Source organism: Crinia signifera, chromosome 7, assembly GCF_055691185.1.
Source record: "Crinia signifera chromosome 7, ASM5569118v1, whole genome shotgun sequence".
Classification (NCBI taxonomy): Eukaryota; Metazoa; Chordata; class Amphibia; order Anura; family Myobatrachidae; genus Crinia; species Crinia signifera.
Genome location: NC_139223.1, coordinates 60,473,648 through 60,494,188, shown reverse-complemented (window position 1 = coordinate 60,494,188; position 20,541 = coordinate 60,473,648). Strand labels below are relative to the sequence as shown.

Here is a 20,541-nt window from a genome sequence, read left to right as displayed (position 1 = left end):
TGACCCCATTTTGCAAACTACACCCCTCAGGGAATTCATCTAGGGGTATAGTGTACATTTCAAACCCCCAGGGGTTTCACCAATTTTGATACAACTGGGCTGTGCAAATGAAAAATTACATTTTTTTACACAAAAATGCAGTTCTGGCTCAAAATTTTTCATTTTCATAAGGTATGAAGGAGAAAAAGCACCCCAAAATCTGTGCACCAATTTCTCCCGAGTACGGCAATGCCTCACATGTGACCAAAAAATACCAGTTGGGTGCATGGCAGGACTCAGAAGGGAAGGAGTGATTTTTGGATTTTGCAGCTCAGATTCTGGTGGAATTTTGGTGGGTGCTATGTCGCATTAGCAAGACCCCCGAAGCACCAATACAGTGGAAGCCCCCCACAAGTGACCCCATTTTGCAAACTACACCCCTCAGGGAATTCATCTAGGGGTATAATGTACATTTCAAACCCCCCGGGGTTTCACCAATTGTGGTACAACTGGGCAGTGAAAATGAAAAATTAAATTTTTTACACAAAAATGCAGTTCTGGCTCAAAATTTTTCATTTTCACAAGGAATGAAGGAGACAAAGCACCCCAAAATCTGTGCCCCAATTTCTCCCGAGTACGGCAATGCCTCACATGTGACCAAAAAATACCATTTGGGTGCATGGCAGGACTCAGAAGGGAAGGAGTGATTTTTGTATTTTGCAGCTCAGATTCTGGTGGAATTTTGGTGGGTGCTATGTCGCATTAGCAAGACCCCCAAAGCACCAATACAGTGGAAGCCCCCCACAAGTGACCCCATTTTGCAAACTACACCCCTCAGGGAATTCATCTAGGGGTATAGTGTACATTTCAAACCCCCAGGGGTTTCACCAATTTTGATACAACTGGGCTGTGCAAATGAAAAATTACATTTTTTTTACACAAAAATGCAGTTCTGGCTCAAACTTTTTCATTTTCATAAGGTATGAAGGAGAAAAAGCACCCCAAAATCTGTGCCCCAATTTCTCCCGAGTATGGCAATGCCTCACATGTGACCAAAAAATACCAGTTGGGTGCATGGCAGGACTCAGAAGGGAAGGAGTGATTTTTGGATTTTGCAGCTCAGATTCTGGTGGAATTTTGGTGGGTGCTATGTCGCATTAGCAAGACCCCCGAAGCACCAGTACAGTGGAAGCCCCCCACAAATGACCCCATTTTGCAAACTACACCCCTCAGGGAATTCATCTAGGGGTATAGTGTACATTTCAAACCCCCAGGGGTTTCACCAATTGTGTTACAACTGGGCTGTGCAAATGAAAAATTAAATTTTTTACACAAAAATGCAGTTCTGGCTCAAAATTTTTCATTTTCATAAGGTATGAAGGAGAAAAAGCACCCCAAAATCTGTGCCCCAATTTCTCCCGAGTACGGCAATGCCTCACATGTGACCAAAAAATACCAGTTGGGTGCATGGCAGGACTCAGAAGGGAAGGAGTGATTTTTGGATTTTGCGGCTCAGATTCTGGTGGAATGAATGGTGGGTGCTATGTGGCATTAGCAAGACCCCCGAAGCACGGTGAAATGATGAACCTAATAATCCATAGATGTGTGGTATATTTTAAAACACTCCTTTATACATAGGCCGGGTTTGTCGGGGCAAGTGTCACACTGGAAAATAGTTTGCTTTCTTATTCCCTTTTTATAGCAAACTTTGCACCTTTTTTGTGTCCTGCCCTTTTTTCCAGTGGAGGGGATTTCATCAGGAAAATGCTGCCCTGGTACAATACGGGGGCCAGTACTAGAAGTACTGGGGCCCTCTGCCTGCTGGTTCCCAAATATTAGGCCCTTTATGACTTCCTCTTGAAAGTGCATAAATGTCCCCCTCTGGCTGGTAGAACGGAATAGCACGTAAGCGTTATACAGTGCCATCTGGATGATATACACGGCCAGCTTCTTGTACCATATTTTTGTTTTCCGCAGGGCACTGTACGGCTTCAGTACCTGATCTGAAAGATCCACTCCGCCCATGTACTTATTGTAATCCAGGATACAATTAGGTTTTGAGGTGTGGGTACTGGTACCTCGTACAGGGACGGAGGTGGTACTGTCTCCGTGAATTGTTGTCAGTATAAGGACATCCCTCTTGTCCTTATATTTGACCAACAACATATTTTCGGTGGATTGCGCCCTGCTTTCACCCCTTCTCATTACTTGGGCAATGTGCGTTTTTGGGAGGCCTCTTTGGTTCTTGCGCACAGTACCGCAAGCTGCTGTACCTCTTGAACCAAGGGCCTTAAACAGGGGGATGCTAGTGTAAAAGTTATCCACATAGAGGTGATAACCTTTATCCAGGAAGGGGTGCACTAAATCCCAGACAATTTTTCCACTAACACCTACGAGGGAGGGGGGGCATTCTGGCGGTTCAATTCTTGAATCCTTCCCTTCATATACCCTAAACCTGTGAGTGTACCCTGAGGTGCTTTCACACAGCTTATACATTTTTATGCCATACAGTACCTTGCCCTCTTATTGGGAAGGTACTAGCGGAATTTAACCCTTCCTTTAAAATGTATAAGGGACTCGTCTATGCAAATGAATTTATCTGGGATGTACATCTCTGCAAATTTGGCACTGAAATGATCAATGACCGGCCTGACTTTGAATAGCCGGTCAAAGGTGGGATCATCTCTGCGTGGGCACTGTGCATTATCGTTGTAATGCAAAAATTTAAGGATTAACTCAAAACGAGTCCGGGTCATGGCCATACGGTAAAGTGGGGTGCTGTACAGAACATCTGTACTCCAATATTGCCTAATTTCTGGCTTTTTTACTATGCCCATATGAAACACCAGACCCCAAAACGTCATCATCTCTACTGCATCTACAGGGGTCCACCTAGCAAATGATGACGTGGGGTTTTGAGCAATAAACTGCTGGGCATATAAATTAGTTTGGTCCACCATTAAATTTATAAAATTATCAGAGAAAAATAATTTGAAAAAGTCAATTTCTCTGAGACCTGTGGAATCAAATTGGATTCCTGGGATGGCCAAAAACTCAGGAACCTGGGGCTCAAAATTGTCTGGTGGTGGGGTCCATACGAGATCAATTATTGGGGGGGGGTCTCAGCTGCTCTACGGGGGCGTCTTTGAGGGGGTCCCTCATCACTAGAGGAGGAAGAGGAGATTAAGATGAATCCTTCAAATTCCCCGCTTGCATCACTGGCTGTGTCAGAGGCAAGCATGGCATATGCCTCCTCCGCTGAATACATTCTTCTGGATGACTGGGATGACATTTGGGATGACATTTGGGATGCCATTTTTATTTTTGTGTTTCTGGTAGTGAAATGTTTTAACACGTGTATAGTGTAGGGCGGGTACAAACTTTATTTCAACCCGGGGGGGTATGTAGTGTGTAGTGTGTATGTTGTGCAGAAAAAAAAAAAAAAGGTCCTGCGCCAAAAATTGAGCACAGATGTTGGTCAGTAACGTCCGTCACTGAACAGCGCTCAAAGGCAACAGGAATTTGATCAAAAAAAAAAAAAATAGATCAACCCTGTGCCGAAAAAGCTGATCAGTGATGTACGTCACTGATCAGCGCACAGTGGCCACAGGACACCCACAAAATCACAGTGTGTGTAAAAAAAAAATTAAAAAAAGACCCCACAGCACCCTCAAAAAAAAAAAAAGGTGATCACTGATGCGACACTGATTACCAGTGAGGGGCAGCAGGTGCACAACCTTTGGTGCAACTGACAGTGCAACTGGCAGCAACTGACAGGTATATATAAAAAAAAAAACCCTGCACCCCCAAAAAGTTGCTGATCAGCACAGATATACTGATCAGCACAAAAGGGGGGGGCAGCAGACACAAAATATAGCACTCTCTATCACTCTCTGTCACTATCTCTCTCTATCTCTCACTATCTATCACTCTATGACACTGCAGCAGCAGCACTGACAGTTATATATATAAAAAAAAACCTGCACCCCCAAAAAGTTGCTGATCAGCACAGATATACTGATCAGCACAAAAGGGGGGGCAGCAGACACAAAATATAGCACTCTCTATCACTCTCTGTCACTATCTCTCTCTATCTCTCACTATCTATCACTCTATGACACTGCAGCAGCAGCACTGACAGGTATATATATAAAAAAAACCCTGCACCCCCAAAAAGTTGCTGATCAGTTAATTTATACTGATCAGCACAAAAGGGGGGGCAGCAGTCAGTTGCACACGCAGCACAGCTGTATATATATATATAAAAAAAAAAACCAGCACCCCCAAAAAGTTGCTGATCAGCACAGATATACTGATCAGCACAACAGTGGGGGGGGGCAGCAGACACAAAATATAGCACTCTCTGTCACTATCTCTCTCTATCTCTCTCTATCTCTCTCTATCTCTCTCTATCTATAACTCTATCACACTGCAGCAGCACAACACAGGAAGTCACAAGAAGTCACAAGATCCAGGAAGCATCCAGCACGCTACAAGCAGTGATCAGGTAAGTATTTGCAAGGATCAGGTCAGTATATCACGGCAGATAGGCACGGTGACCGCACTGCACGCAATTCCAGACCGGAATGGCGTCTGCAGTGCAGTCACCGTTAGTTTAAATCACCCTCCATGGCTGTGATTGGTCCGTCGGTCCGACGGACCAATCACGGCCTTTGGGGGCGGGTGGGGTGAGGTGGGGTGACACCAGTGTCACCCTTACACCCCGTGGTGATTGGTGCTGTACTTTACAGCACCAATCACCAACGATCCCTGTGTCACCGGCGAACGTTATTCGCCGGTACACAGAAAACGCTGTAATTGGCTGTTCACATTTGAACAGCCAATCACAGCGATCGCCGAACGGGAGGGCATCGCTGCCCCCCCTGGGCGGCGAGGGGGGATGTCTGCTGTCAGGGACAGCAGACATCTCCAAACTGTCACCGCGTCTATAGACGCGGTGACAGTTTAAAGCCATGACGTGCATTTATGCCATGCGTCGGGAAGTACATCCCGGCCATGACGTAAATGTACGTCAAATGTCGGGAAGGGGTTAATGGACAATACTATGTGCACTGCAGGTGGGGCAGATGTAACATGTGGAGAGAGAGTTACATTTGGGTGGGGTGTGTTCAAACTCAAATCTAAATTGCAGTATTAGAATAAAGCAGCCAGTATTTACCCTGCACAGAAACAAAATAACTCAGCCAAATGTAACTCTCTCTGCACATGTTACATCAGCCCCACCTGCAGTGCACATAGTTTTGTATGTGAACGCATACCTCCCAACAGTCCCGAAAACCGCGGGAATGTCCTGGTTTTCGGGGACATTCCCACGTCACTCCCGCGGCCGGCAGTGTCCCGTGGCGAGGGGGGGGGGGGGCTGTTGGTAGTCCCCCCTGTCGGCTGCTGAGCAGCGGTGAATAAACGCTGTGCGCATGCACACAGCATCTATTCCCGCAGCCAGGGGGCTGGGGGCATGGCTAGAGGCTCACAGAGCCTCTGGGTCATGCCCCCATAGCGTCTAAATGGGGGCGTGGCCTCGCAGAGTGCAACATTCTGTCCCTCCTCCGTCTCCCTGAAAGTTGGGAGGTATGTGAATGGCGTTGTTCAAATATATATCGCATCAACTGTGCAACATCTTGTTCTGTGTGTACAGATCTGCCAACCCCCCCATATAGCTGATGCAGGAGTTAATTGACAGCTGAATGGGTGGGTGCATGCAAATGCGCCCACCCAGTTGTGCTGTTAGTCCTGACGGATCGGGCAGCATGTATGGGGTCTGTAGATATGTCTGCAGAATCAATAAAGGCTAACAATATATTCTGGTAATCAAGTGACATAAGCACCTCATTGAAGTCAATAAATTATAAACATGTAGTACTGTATTTCTTTCCCCTGTGCACAGTATATTAGCTACCAGAAAATGGGGCCTGCAGAGTATGGTAGCCACCAAATAGTGGAGGACTGCAGAGTATGGTAGTCACCAAATAGTGGAGGCCTGCAGAGTATGCTAGCCACCAAATAGTGGAGGCCTGCAGAGTATGCTAGCCACCAAATAGTGGAGGCCTGCAGAGTATGCTAGCCACCAAATAGTGGAGGCCTGCAGAGTATGGTAGCCACCAAATAGTGGAGGTCTGCAGAGTATGGTAGTCACCAAATAGTGGAGGCCTGCAGAGTATGCTAGCCACCAAATAGTGGAGGCCTGCAGAGTATGGTAGCCACCAAATAGTGGAGGACTGCAGAGTATGGTAGCTACCAAATAGTGGAGGCCTGCAGAGTATGGTAGCCACCAAATAGTGGAGGCCTGCAGAGTATGGTAGCCACCAAATAGTGGAGGCCTGCAGAGTATGGTAGCCACCAAATAGTGGAGGCCTGCAGAGTATGCTAGCCACCAAATAGTGGAGGCCTGCAGAGTATGCTAGCCACCAAATAGTGGAGGCCTGCAGAGTATGGTAGCCACCAAATAGTGGAGGCCTGCAGAGTATGGTAGCCACCAAATAGTGGAGGCCTGCAGAGTATGCTAGCCACCAAATAGTGTAGGCCTGCAGAGTATGCTAGCCACCGAATAGTGGAGGACTGCAGAGTATGCTAGCCACCAGAGGATGGAGGTCTGTAGAGTTTATTAGCCACCAGGAAATAGAGGCCTGCAAAATACACTAGCCACCAAAGAGTGGAGGCCTGGAGACAGGAGCGTAACTAGAACTTTGTGTGGCCCATAGCAACATATTTAAGTGGCCCCCCAAATCAGGTTTCCACAAATTTACACACACATACTGCATATGAACTTGAAGATTCACGTGGGTATTATGCACAGGTGCAGCAGTATATACTATATACTGCTGAAAATTTGGTGAGTTTTGATCAGAAATGTTCAGGGGGGGTATTATCTCACCTGGCAAACTTTTTACTTCAGAGTTTTGACTCTAAAAATTTTACTAATAAAATGTAGGTAGGGGGCATCTGACATCACCGGACTTCTCTCCAAATGTGCACGCAGATCTAAGGTTGCTCGAATGATGTGGGTGCAAACATATGTGCATTGCGAATGGCGGGCTGGTGTACCACCATTCACAAGGCGGGATCTGGTTTACTCGTAGTGTGCAAATTCGCATCTGAGCGAATGAACCAGAATAAGGTCCATAAATATCTTATTAGCAGCAGTGATTCATCACTGCTAATAGGTTTGCTGGGGGTTATCGGATTAGCCCTGATGCCAACGTCCCTTAGACCCAATACCTGTTGCTATCAGGTATTATGCTTCGTGAGAAATGAGTGTCCCAACACAGGAATATTCTTTCTCATCTTTGGCAATTTAAATATGACATTGACTCTATTGAGTATGGCCAGCGTAATACATTTCCCTTCATACTTAAAGAACACTAGTTCATAGTTGGCTATATATATATAGGACCTTATTCTGGTACACACGTCACTGCCTAATTTCCATGGGAATGCCCAGTGTTTTCATGGGAACACCCCACGCCCTCGTCCGCACTGGTAGGTGCAAATGGGCTGGTGAACTAGCAGTTTGCCGTGTACACTTGCACCCAGCGTAGAAGAAAAACATCGGTCCCCCTGGGGTGATACGGGGGAGCGTATGATCCAGAATAACCTTTATAGGGCCCTATTTAGACCTGATCGCAGGGCACAGATTTGGGTGAGTGATTTTGTGCAGGGTAAATACTGGCTGCTAGCCACTGGCAAATTTGCAGCCTTGCGAGTCCACCAGACGCCGCTCGCACAGGCAGAGAATATGTTTAACATAAATATCCATTTGCAGGGTGTAGGGGAACACCCGCATCATTCGATGGTTGCCGACCATCAAATGATGTGGAATGGCCACGCACATCAAAGGTTACTCTCCGGTAACCTAGATATGCGTGGGCATTCGGCAAGAAGTAGGCATCCACATCAGGGGGTAATTACCATGGGAACGCCCAGCATTTTCTTGAGAATGCCCATGAAATGCTGGCCATTCCCATGGGTGAGCCCCTTGGGCCGAGGTCTCACACCCGCCCACGCCCCCACCCGCACTGATGGGTGCGTGCGCCCGGCAAACACCCTGTTCACTGTGGCCGCATGCACCCTGCGCCTGCATATGTGCAGAAATGCGCAGACGCACACCATCGTTCCCGGTGCAAACGGACCTGAATAAGGTCCTTAATCTAGTCCAAAAAAAAGGGATTTGGTAACTAGTCGCACAGGAAAAATCTGATGTAGACCCCTATATCACTGATATTAGCAACGTTGCTATTCACCCGGGGTGTGCTGCCACTAAGACAGGAGATTAGGCATACATATACAAAAAAGAAAAGACTGTCATTTTTTGTGGCGCACTAGGAATATTGAAGAAAAACAATTGTAAAATGTAACTTTTAATAGTATCTCATTTTAAAAGAACTGCGACATATAAAAACATTGACCATAGGAGGTACGTGAAAAAAGTAGGAAACTTTTTAAAAAAAGGGGATAGAATCCTCTTATGGTGAACCCCAATATGCCTTCCCCTGTATAGATCGGTTAAGGCGTCTTATATTATGTATCCGCTCGCCTGCAGAGGGCTGTATAGTGTCACTGTTATGATATATAGTTTATACAAGTCCTCTAGCAGTGAGTCACTTAATACCCACTGTGTGAGACCATTCTATTCAGGGTAAGTGCTCTCGTGAGGCAGTAGAAATAACAGCGAGTGGTGTTATGTGTAAATCACACGCTATTTGAATCACCGTAAATTACTGTAATAAAACATACATCTCTGCTTTTATAAAGAAATTACACCAAAAATTGGATGTGTGACATTCTTTCTTATATTATCAGTTTTATATTTTCAACCACTCTCTTAGAGTCATTAGAGCGGGAGAAGTGTAGAAAGAACAGTGGTGTAGTTATTCTCCTTTATTAAAGTCTGGATTTATACTGTTTGTCCCTAGTCCCAGTACTCTGGTATACTAGGCAGACTTTGTCTGGAGAGTTTGTGCAAATACAGGGGAGTTAAATATCTACTCCTCAAGTATCCCTAATTAGGGCGTATCCACTGTTACCACACAAATAATATGAATGCTTGTTACCACATAATCTTTAATGATATTGTTTCAACATTGTAGGGTTACAGTCTATCAAAAATGGATAAGTATCAAGCATCAGAAAAGTACTGATAAAAGATTTGATTTATAGTTCATGCCACATAATGTTTTTATTATTGCCACACATGGATTTGAAATTTCAGAGGTTAACCGCTCAAACTAGTTTTTTAATCAGAGAACATTTGCTCTTCATGCAGTGACCGTCTGTGTGCCACTGCATGAGTTCATTGTTTTAACGGTAATTCTCGCGTCTTTCAGTTTTGCCAAAACTGACAGTATGAGACCACTCGCTGCTGGTCAGTGTGCGCACACGCCGGCGTCTGAAGGGGAATCGAGGTCAATGAGAGTGACACTTCGATTCTTAAACCCTTTCAGATCCGTGTGTCGCGTTGCTGCACACTGCAGTCAGGGCTGATTACACTCGGTGTCTGCACCTCCGTGCTCCATACACCCTGCTTCTATGAGTACGTGGTCAGGGTCTGACCCCACGTCTCTGGCTAATTGCCTCTCAATGCCTCTGGGTAGCGGATACCGTGCGCCCTCTAAACATATACAAAATACATTTCAGTGGGGAAGGGATATTGGGGATTTACACACTCAGAGAGTGTCTGGTCGACGCGCGTGTCGCCTGGACCAGCTTCATCAGGACCAGATGAAGCTGGTCCAGGCGACACGCACGTCGACCAGACACTCTCTGAGTGTGTAAATCCCCAATATCCCTTCCCCACTGAAATGTATTTTGTATATGTTTAGAGGGCGCACGGTATCCGCTACCCAGAGGCATTGAGAGGCAATTAGCCAGAGACGTGGGGTCAGACCCTGACCACGTACTCATAGAAGCAGGGTGTATGGAGCACGGAGGTGCAGACACCGAGTGTAATCAGCCCTGACTGCAGTGTGCAGCAACGCGACACACGGATCTGAAAGGGTTTAAGAATCGAAGTGTCACTCTCATTGACCTCGATTCCCCTTCAGACGCCGGCGTGTGCGCACACTGACCAGCAGCGAGTGGTCTCATACTGTCAGTTTTGGCAAAACTGAAAGACGCGAGAATTACCGTTAAAACAATGAACTCATGCAGTGGCACACAGACGGTCACTGCATGAAGAGCAAATGTTCTCTGATTAAAAAACTAGTTTGAGCGGTTAACCTCTGAAATTTCAAATCCATGTGTGGCAATAATAAAAACATTATGTGGCATGAACTATAAATCAAATCTTTTATCAGTACTTTTCTGATGCTTGATACTTATCCATTTTTGATAGACTGTAACCCTACAATGTTGAAACAATATCATTAAAGATTATGTGGTAACAAGCATTCATATTATTTGTGTGGTAACAGTGGATACGCCCTAATTAGGGATACTTGAGGAGTAGATATTTAACTCCCCTGTATTTGCACAAACTCTCCAGACAAAGTCTGCCTAGTATACCAGAGTACTGGGACTAGGGACAAACAGTATAAATCCAGACTTTAATAAAGGAGAATAACTACACCACTGTTCTTTCTACACTTCTCCCGCTCTAATGACTCTAAGAGAGTGGTTGAAAATATAAAACTGATAATATAAGAAAGAATGTCACACATCCAATTTTTGGTGTAATTTCTTTATAAAAGCAGAGATGTATGTTTTATTACAGTAATTTACGGTGATTCAAATAGCGTGTGATTTACACATAACACCACTCGCTGTTATTTCTACTGCCTCACGAGAGCACTTACCCTGAATAGAATGGTCTCACACAGTGGGTATTAAGTGACTCACTGCTAGAGGACTTGTATAAACTATATATCATAACAGTGACACTATACAGCCCTCTGCAGGCGAGCGGATACATAATATAAGACGCCTTAACCGATCTATACAGGGGAAGGCATATTGGGGTTCACCATAAGAGGATTCTATCCCCTTTTTTTAAAAAGTTTCCTACTTTTTTCACGTACCTCCTATGGTCAATGTTTTTATATGTCGCAGTTCTTTTAAAATGAGATACTATTAAAAGTTACATTTTACAATTGTTTTTCTTCAATATTCCTAGTGCGCCACAAAAAATGACAGTCTTTTCTTTTTTGTATATGTATCCTTAATCTAGTCCTCCTACCTTAGTCCACCCAGACAAGATGTGTTTTCTCCCAGTCCCTATATAATGCCGCAGTGTATCATGTTTAGAATGTAGGCAGTGATCTCTCTTTTCCTCTGAGGATGCTGAGGAGATCATTAACCATAGGAGGTGGCCCTTCATAATGAGAGCTCAGAGTGCTGTGTCTCAGTATGTATAGGAATCTCTCAGCCTCGGCACAAAGTCACATATATGGAACTAGGGGCCTTATTCTAGTTCACTCTTTCTGACAAAATCCTTCTTAGATGGACAAAACCATGTGCACTGCAGGTGGGGCAGATGTAACTTGTGCAGAGAGAGTTAGATTTGGGTGGGGTTTTACTTCAAAGTGAGCTCTATATTGCAGTGTAAAAATAAAGCAGCCAGTATTTACCCTGCACATAAACAAAATAACTCACCCAAATCTAATTCTCTCTGACCATTTTACATCTACCCCCCTGCAGTTCACATGGTTTTGTCCATCTAAGAAGGATTTTGCCAGAAAGAATGAACTAGAATAAGGCCCTAGGTTAGGATACCCACTACTAATTTCTATTTTTCTGTTTTCTAGTGAAAATTTGTTACTGGGAGCCTGCAACTTCCCCCACCATTAATTAGCTTGTTGAGCAATGTCGCCCCCCCAAATGCTGACTCATGTCGACCTTTTGACTATCAACCTAACCATTGTCAACCTAATGCTTGTGTCAGCCTGCTAACCCTGTCGATTTTAAACTAGGGATGTGCACCGGACACTTTTCGGGTTTTGGGTTCTAATGGGTTTTGGCAAAACACCTCCTAAGTGTTTTGTGTTTGGATTTTTTGGGTTTTGTGTTCTGATTTTTTTGTTAAAAAAGCATAAAAACTGCTAAAATCGCAGAATTTTTTTTTTTTTGCTCCTACGCTATATTAACCTCAATATGTGTGTAAAACACACAAATATTGCAAGACAGCTATGGCCGGCGTACTGAAAAAGACCACTGGATTGGTTGGCTTTAGCTCAAAATCCACTTTGAGGATATTATATACAAAGATTCTCGCTACACTGAAGACCATACCCAACGATGCGGCATACCGGAAATACACTGAGCAGATTGTGAATCAGCGATGAAATGCTGTAAAGGCTGAACCCATTGTTGAGAATTTGGGGGAAAAGCTGAATTGTGGTCAAATAGAAGAAGTCATTTCATAGGCAGAAAATGAATTAGGTCTGGCAAAGAAAATGGTGGAATGGAAACCTTGGGAGCCGCTAATTGAAGAACCACCTACTAATCAATGGAAGTGGCCAATATAGACATTGTTACTTGTAAATATTTGTATAAAGTCAAAAGGGCCCCATGTAAATGTATTGTCTTCCCAATTTAAAAAAAAAATAAAATAAAACAAACAAAAAAAATAATAATATGCCTAATAACTGGTCATAAAACATAAAATCGCCAATGGAATTAAAGCTTTCGTTCCCTTACCAGAAATAGTTGGATAATGATTATTATCAGATTATATTATCTTTATCTTCTAGAATAGGGATGGGGAACCTTCAGCCCTCCAGCTCAGGGGCGTAACTACCATAGGTGCAGGGGGTGCAGCTGCTATGGGGCCCAGAGCTGAGAGGGGCCCACTTTGCCTGTCAAAGTATCATGGGCTGTATACATTTTTCAGCATTAGGTGATAAATAGGGGCCCTTAAAAACTTTTGCTATGGGGCCCACATGGATCTAGTTACGCCACTGCTCCAGCTGTTATTGAACTTCACATCCCAGCATGCCCTGCTACAGTTTTGCTATTTGGCCATATTAAAACTGTTGCAGGGCATGCTGAGATGTGTAGTTCAACAACAGCTGGAGGACCGAAGGTTCCCCTTCCCTGTTCTAGAAGATAAAGATAATAGATAGAATCTGATTGGTTGCTTTGGGCAACATCCCATCTGTAACTTTAGTACAATGGTTCCCAAACTTTTTTGATTCACGGTGCCCTAGAGCAGTGGTGGGGAACCTCAGGCCCGGGGGCCATATGCGGCCCTCGTAGCTAGTCTGAGTGGCCCTCCTACCCACCCGGCAGCTTTGCTGGGAGTCAAGTACAGGGAACTTCTTGCGAGAGGTCGGTAGTGAGATTTTCCTCTTAATTAACAGCAACCAGAGACTGTCAGTCCTATTCAGCGGCAGCCGCCGGAGCGTGGGACGGCTGCAGCAGGACAATTTGTAAGAGAAATTTTTACATATGGCCCCCGAAGGATTTTTCCACCATACAATTGGCCCTTGGCACAAAAAAGGTTCCCCACCTCTGCCCTAGAGTATCAGAAATTTTTTCATGGCACCCCTCGGCCAAAGGTTTCTTATTAAGAAATGTAAAAAATATTAAATGAAGTAATTTGTGTTTATGCAGTATGTCATCCTTAGGTTAAATTATATGGTGAGGGAGAGGAGTCACTTCTGTTTGTCCACATATTTTATGATTGTCAGCTACAAGCAGGGCCGCTGAAAGCGCTGCCAGGCCCCTGTTAAAAGGGGCATGTCCAATGGGAGGGGTGTGACCAGTGGTAGGTGGCCACACCCCTGTAAAAAAAATTGCAGGGGCTGCGGGCTGTGTGCCAGAGGACAGGCTGCTGCTGCAGCTGCCTCTCCCCCACTCAGAACATGGTACTGAGCAGCATGTGTGAAGCGGGGGAGAGAAGCTGCGCTACCATTAGGCATCTTTAGGCAGCTGCCTAAGGCACCAGGAGCTTGGGGGGCTCCACCAAGTCTGCCTATCAAAAAAATCAAATATGTCTACAGGGATCCTTGTACTTAATGCAGGTGGTGGGTATGGAAATGCTAAGACCTCATCTCTATCACTTGAGGTGTACTTCCCTACTTGCTGCCCCTCTTCCTTGTACCGATTTTTTGGAGCCTTCCTGCCATTCTGTAATGTTAGGCAAATATGCCTTACAGGGTTGGAAAATGGTTATTGGTGGCAGTAATACCCATCCCCAGGGCCGGTGCTAGGCACCGGAGCGCCCCAGGCGGGGAGGGGGGTGGGCGCCCTGGTGCTCAAACACTTACCCACTCCAGGGGGGCCACGCTGCCGGGTCCAGTGATGCGGCGCATGGCGCCGTGACCTTCGCGGGGGCTTGCTGTGCGCCACCGCGACTCTCCCCAGGGAGAGGAGGGGGTCCAGCGCTGTGACGTTCCGGGGGGAGGGGCAGGGCTTGCCGTGCGATGCGGCGCTGCCTGCCGCAACTCTGCCCAGGGATGGGAGGAGAGGGGGGTGTCCGGGGGCTCCGTGACTTTCCGAGGGGGGGAGCTTGGCAGGTGATGCAGCGCGAACAAGCTCCAATCTGCCGCCCTCCAGCGGCTGCCTAGTGGTGGCCCCGGGCCTGCCCGTTCCCCCTCTCGACAGCCCTGGTCGCAAGCAGTGATTTTGCTTATTTCACTAACCATAAATATTTTTAATTGGTCCTGGACTACCAGCCCAGGGCACCGCTGCAAGTGCTGGGGTGCCATGGCACACAGTTTGGGAACCACTGTCATGTTATTAAAACTGGCCCATGGATGTATTTCTTGCAGTTTTTTGTGTGTACTCTATATAGCAAATACGGAGTATACTGTATTTGCGTTTCTAAACCCATTTTCGCCATCTAGTGGCCATTTTTCAGAAGGCAGCAGCTTTCATTTGTAAATCCATCAGTCTGTTTTTCCAATAGGCCAGTGGCTCCCAAACTGTGTGCCTAGGCTCCCTGGGGTGCCTCAGAGCACTTGCAGGAGTGCCACAGTTTGGTGGTCCAGAACAGATTAAAATTATTTGTGTTCAATGTAATAGGCAAAACCAAAGCTTGTGGCTTCCAGTTTTAAAATATGTGGATAAACAGAAGTGAATCCTGTCCCTCACCACATAACTAGACCTAAGGATGAAATATAAGCACAATTTATTTAATTTAATTTTGTTTTCTGAAATTCTCGGTAGCAAACTTTGCTCCTAGGGGTGCCGTGACAAATATTCTGACTATCTAGGGTGCCATGATGCAAAAAAGTTTGGGAACCACTGCAATAGGCTACTGTACCTTAGGAAAATTGTCTATCCATGTTTTGAGTGACATGCAGTGACGTCAATGACAGTGAAGGCACTAGCTAGTATCAGAGCCAGATTTACACACGCAATGGTTTATGTGGGCATTATGCACATTTCATATGTACCTGACAGCTATTTGTTAGCACTTGTGTATTAGTGAGTAGATCCGATCGTGGCTGTAGACACTGGGCGGTATTCAATGAGCCTGATTTGCCATGTTTTTATGGCGAATTTGTTTTGTTTGGCGAATTTTTGACAAAAACTGTGAATCACCCTATTCAATGACCACATGGCGAATACATTTCAAGGTTTTTTTCGCCATGATTCACCGAGTAGCAATCGCTATCTTTTTATGGAGAAGTGGAATGTGAACTTTTAAAATAAAGTGTTTTGTTTTTTACATTTGGTGTCAAAAAATCAGGAATTTTATTCTGAGGAGGGGCATGCTATTTTTATTCATGTGCTGTAAGCACATGAATATATATTTAATTTAAAAAAATTTTTTTTTTTTTTTTTTTTTTTTTTTACACAGCAGCCAGCAGGGGGCGCCGGAGCCGAGCCGCTCATTACATATTCATATATTCACTGCACCCGATTGTTACGGTATAGTGAATATAGGTCCCCTGCTGGCACCCCCGGGGGGCAGCCTGTGCTGCCTGGCACCCGGGGAGCCCACCTAACCCCCACAAACGTTCTGGGGCAGGCAGAGATACTTCCATCTCTCTGCCTGCCACCGTACTCAGGCTCCCTGCGGCATTCGCCGCAGGAGCTCATATTCGCCAGTCAGGGGCAGCGAGCCCCTGACACGTTGAATACCGGAGCCCGCCGGCTCCGGAACGTGGCGAATGTGCAGCGAATCCTAAAAAGGATTCGCTGCACCTCGCAGGTATTCTCATTGAATACCGCCCACTGTGGCCAGGCCCGGGTAATTACTCATGTCCTAATCGAAGGGGACCTTGACCATGCCGCCTTTCTAAAAAAGTATAATCAAAAAGTATTCATGGCGCTGCTTTGCTACAATGTGCACTTTACTGGGGGGCCCCAGCTAGGAGCAGATCAGGGGGTAAGAGGTGCTAATGCTGGAAGTCACCTGTATAGATTTGTAGGTCTGTACGTGAAAGCCTATCTTGCCCATCTGCAGCCTTAATCAATGGTATCTGGATTTTCACTCACCCGATTCTGGATACAAGAGATCATCCTGATATTCAGTTACCGTCCACACACTACGAGCGAGATCTGTACACTGTACATCTGAGGCTTGTTGTATGGTCTCTGCCCAGTTACCACCACGATTAATCCATAAACATTAGCGATCTCCACCCGTGTGCCCTGATCCATCAAATATGTTGTTTCTTACTTTGATACATGCGATAGATCCATCCACATTTACACTTATGTCCAACTCAGAATTACTCCCATTAGGTGACACGTATAAACAACATTTTGTGACATGACAGGATAAATAGATAAATAAGGTGGAGGGAAGCACTTCTGGGATCACCTTCTAGTGAGTTGTAGTTGTGTACCTTCCAATGGCTTTCTTCGGGGACCCGGGAGTTGTCCTGTACTTTCAGTCACATGACTTTAGTGCCTTCCCGCTGTTATGCATGCAGCTATGTGTATTCACATTCAATGACTTCTCCAGATAGTAATGAGTGGGCTTATGTATATTTCAAGTGACTACAATTCATCTTTAAAAGAGTAAACAAAAACATTCATAAACACACACACACATGCACTGTATATATTATCGGGATGCGGTCAATTTGCCGGCGGTCGGGATCCCGGCGTTCAGAATCCCGACACTGGAATCCCGACCGCCGAAATCCCAAAACTTTCTCCCTCCGTGGGTGTCCACGACACCCATAGAGGGAGAATAAAATAGCGTGCCGAGCGTAGCGAGGCACCGGGCCCGCTGCGTGGCGAGCCCGCAAGGGGGGGCGATCCACGTCACCCCTATGTCGGGATTTCGGCGGTCGGGATTCCAGTGTCGGGATTCCGACCGCCGGGATCCCGACCGCCGGGATTACGTATCGGATCCATATTATCACAGGGTTGCCCACTTTTAAAGTCTCCTCTCCGGGAGAAGTCTTTTCAGTAGCACGGGCTGGGGGCGGGGCCCTGATGTAGACGTCATGAAGTCCCACCCTTCAGTACTGCAAATCCTACAATTTGTGGGTCTTCGACGATGGGGCGGGGCTACATGGTGCAGTTCGCATCTTAAGCCCCACCCCTCCCCCGGAAAGCCGCAAATTGCGGTCATATACCGATGCAGCCAGGGAGACTTGGGTGTACCACCGGTATCCGGGAGAAGGACATGATTTTCAGGAGCCTCCCGCCCATTCCGGGAGGGTAGACAACCCTGTGTTAACATAAAATACTGTTGTATAAACAGTAAACATTTCTAAGTAGTACAGTGACATAACATTTACAGTAGGCACTAGAATTCATGACACAAGCGGACTAATCGGGGAACCAATAGAGTTTTTATATTTATAGTCTCCTGGAATATCTGATAGGCTATTAAGTGAGTTTTCCGGTACTCCTTTGGGTTCATAAACATAACCAAAACACAAGAGGGACAGGAGGGAGGTTAGAAAGCAACAGTGCATTGTAACGGTGTTGCAAGTTTAAACATTTAGCGACCCATTAACAAAAGGAAGAAGCATTTAAACCTTTAAGCATATTGGTGATGACAATCAATGTATTGACTGCATACTTTTTGAATAAAGACCCGGAATGTGTACAGAAAAATGTGCTTTCCCCCATAAATACACCAGGGGCACATTCAGTATCCGTACCATTCAGAACAGGGTAAATTCAGCCCTGTTCCGATGGTGGTGGGGGAGTCTGCGCAAGCTTGCATGTTTAGCTCCTGGCAATAAATGGCTTTGGCGAGGTACACACTTGCCAGGCCGTTTGTTGTGAGGAGGGAGGGCCATGGGGCTCAATTATTTTGTGATATTTATTTATTAACAGTTATTTATATAGCGCACACATATTCCATAGCACTTTACAGAGAATTTGTACAGATGTAGCCGGCTTCTTCTTTGCAGGGGCTATCGAAATTATCGCCAGCCTCCAGGGGGCGCGAACGCCCCATGGAAATGGAGCTCCCCGCCAACGTCCACCACCTCCCCCGCCACCGCGGACAGTCCCCCTCGCTGCCCCGACCCCTCCCCCCCCAACCCTGCCCGTCTCCCGGAAGCGGAGATGGGCAGGATGCCGCTGCCCAGCTGCCGAAAGACTGGGACTGGCATCCCAGTTCAATGGAGTCCCTGTCCACCGGCGCTTGCCAGAGGGGAGGTTTTGGCGGGCGCCGAGCAAACTTGACAGGGGCTCCATCTGTACATTGCCCCAGTGGAATTTACAATTTATACTCCCTACTACATGTACATGTACATGCACACACATTCATGCTAGGGTTAATTTTGTTTGGAGTCAATTAACCTACTGTGATATTCAGCGGAAAAATGCTGCAAAAGCTGCAGAGCGGCTGTGCTAGACACAGCATTGCCAATCACAGGATAACCAGAGCCAGCACATTTATTACATACATCAGAACATCCCACATAGTGCAGAGGAGGGGGGGGGGTTGCCGCTGGCAACATGTATGAAGAAGCCCAGAGAGGAGACGCACACTTCTTCACTGTCATCAAGCCCCACCCCCATTACAGTTTAGTGCTGTCAGGGTTGGCTGGTTTAAATCACATTGGTTTAAACATATGATTAAAAAAAATAATAAATTTAAACTTTCAAAAAATATGTTGTGACTGCAGACACAACACTGTGACTTCTTAAAAAAAAGGCCTATTGTAAGGGAACCTCTAGTGTTACTCCACATTCTTGTTGCTTGCGGTATTTAGTTAACTAAGCTGAGCCAATGCAGTAAATCACACAAATCAAAACTATAGGGAGAGGAATAAGATAAGAGAGGTGCTAAGTCTGCCTAGCATCTAGCTTCTTCCCCAACATTTGTTAATCCTAACATATTTCCCATTATTGAACAACTTCTGACTGCTCAATTATCTTCAGCTAGTGTAGCAAGATTTTTTTCTTCTTTTGACTTAGGTCATTCGAATCTAAACTAGTGTTTTATTCAAAATGTTTAATGCCAGTGACATATCCAGTGCTAATGCTTAACTCCTTCTAGTTTTGTGTTTGTGTGTTTCTCTGAAAAGTGCTTTTGCATGTTTTAATTATATTTAGTCTAAAATTGGTTTAATTGAAAGATTTCAAAGAAAGCATATCAAACCCTAATAAGGAATAACTTGGAATTATTAATATTAGAAAGCATGGTTGATCAATTATTTTGTAATACATAGCAATGTTTCACAGTATTATTATAACAAAGAGGATTTTTTTGTAATAAAATGTTAATGCAAAAAAAATCAGTTTAAACCAAAAAAAGGCTTAAACCAAATAAGCTATTTTTTTTATAAAAAAAAAGTCCAACCCTGAATACATTTCAGATTTCCATAATTTTAACCACTTCCCAGGAGATGAACGAGGGGGATGTGGGTATGTCTAGATGCATGTGGTAGGCACTCCCTCCTTTCCAGGGGACCAAGAGGGTTACCCGATTTTCCAGGAGATGGGGCAGGCCTCTTCCTGGCTGGCGAATCGCCAGAACGTCCCCGCTGGCGATCCGCCAGCAGCCTCGCCAGCCATCAGACTGAGACGCGCATGCGTCTCACGCGCACGCGCGTCTCAATCTCCGTCAGCAGGGCGACGGGAACCCTGTCTGTCTCCGCCTCAGGGAGATGGACAGGGTTAGGGGGGGTTGCGGGCAGGCGGCGGGGACCCCGGGTTACCGCCGACAAGCCGGCAGGGACCTGGGGGAGCAGCTGGAAGCGCCGTCGGAAGGGGACGCGCGCGCCTCTCGTGCACGCGCGTCCCCTTCTCGCAATCGATATGGCGCTGGTGGGGGATGGCGGCTGGCGTCGCCATCACCATCCCCTGCCAAGATGGGACCTGCCCCATCTGTAGGTAGGTATGATGGGCCAAATGTAATAGGGTGTGAGAATCAGAAATGGAGAGATTTGGGGAGAGGTTTTTTTAAAGCGTCGATCAATTACATGGCAAAATCAACCTGGTATTTTTTTTTCTTTTTTTTTCTTTTTATTGAAGCAATTTGTCTCATATTTCAATGTTTTCTATCAGTACACAAATTGAGAATATGTTCACAGCAAAATATAATAAATTCAAGACGTTTACAAATTTCAATTGGCTGCGTTAGTCTCTTATATTTGTGTTAAAAACCAAATAAAAATGTGTTCTATTATACAATTCTTCTCTGCTATATTCAAACACAATTGACACTGTGGGCACTATTTA

General features: G+C 45.6%; 1 pseudogene; it reads left to right on the top strand.

Annotated features, from left to right (window-relative positions):
• The first annotated feature begins 12,116 nt into the window (after positions 1-12,116).
• LOC146019464 (NADH dehydrogenase [ubiquinone] 1 alpha subcomplex subunit 5 pseudogene) lies at positions 12,117-12,455 on the top strand (annotated as a pseudogene).
• The last annotated feature ends 8,086 nt before the right edge of the window (positions 12,456-20,541 follow it).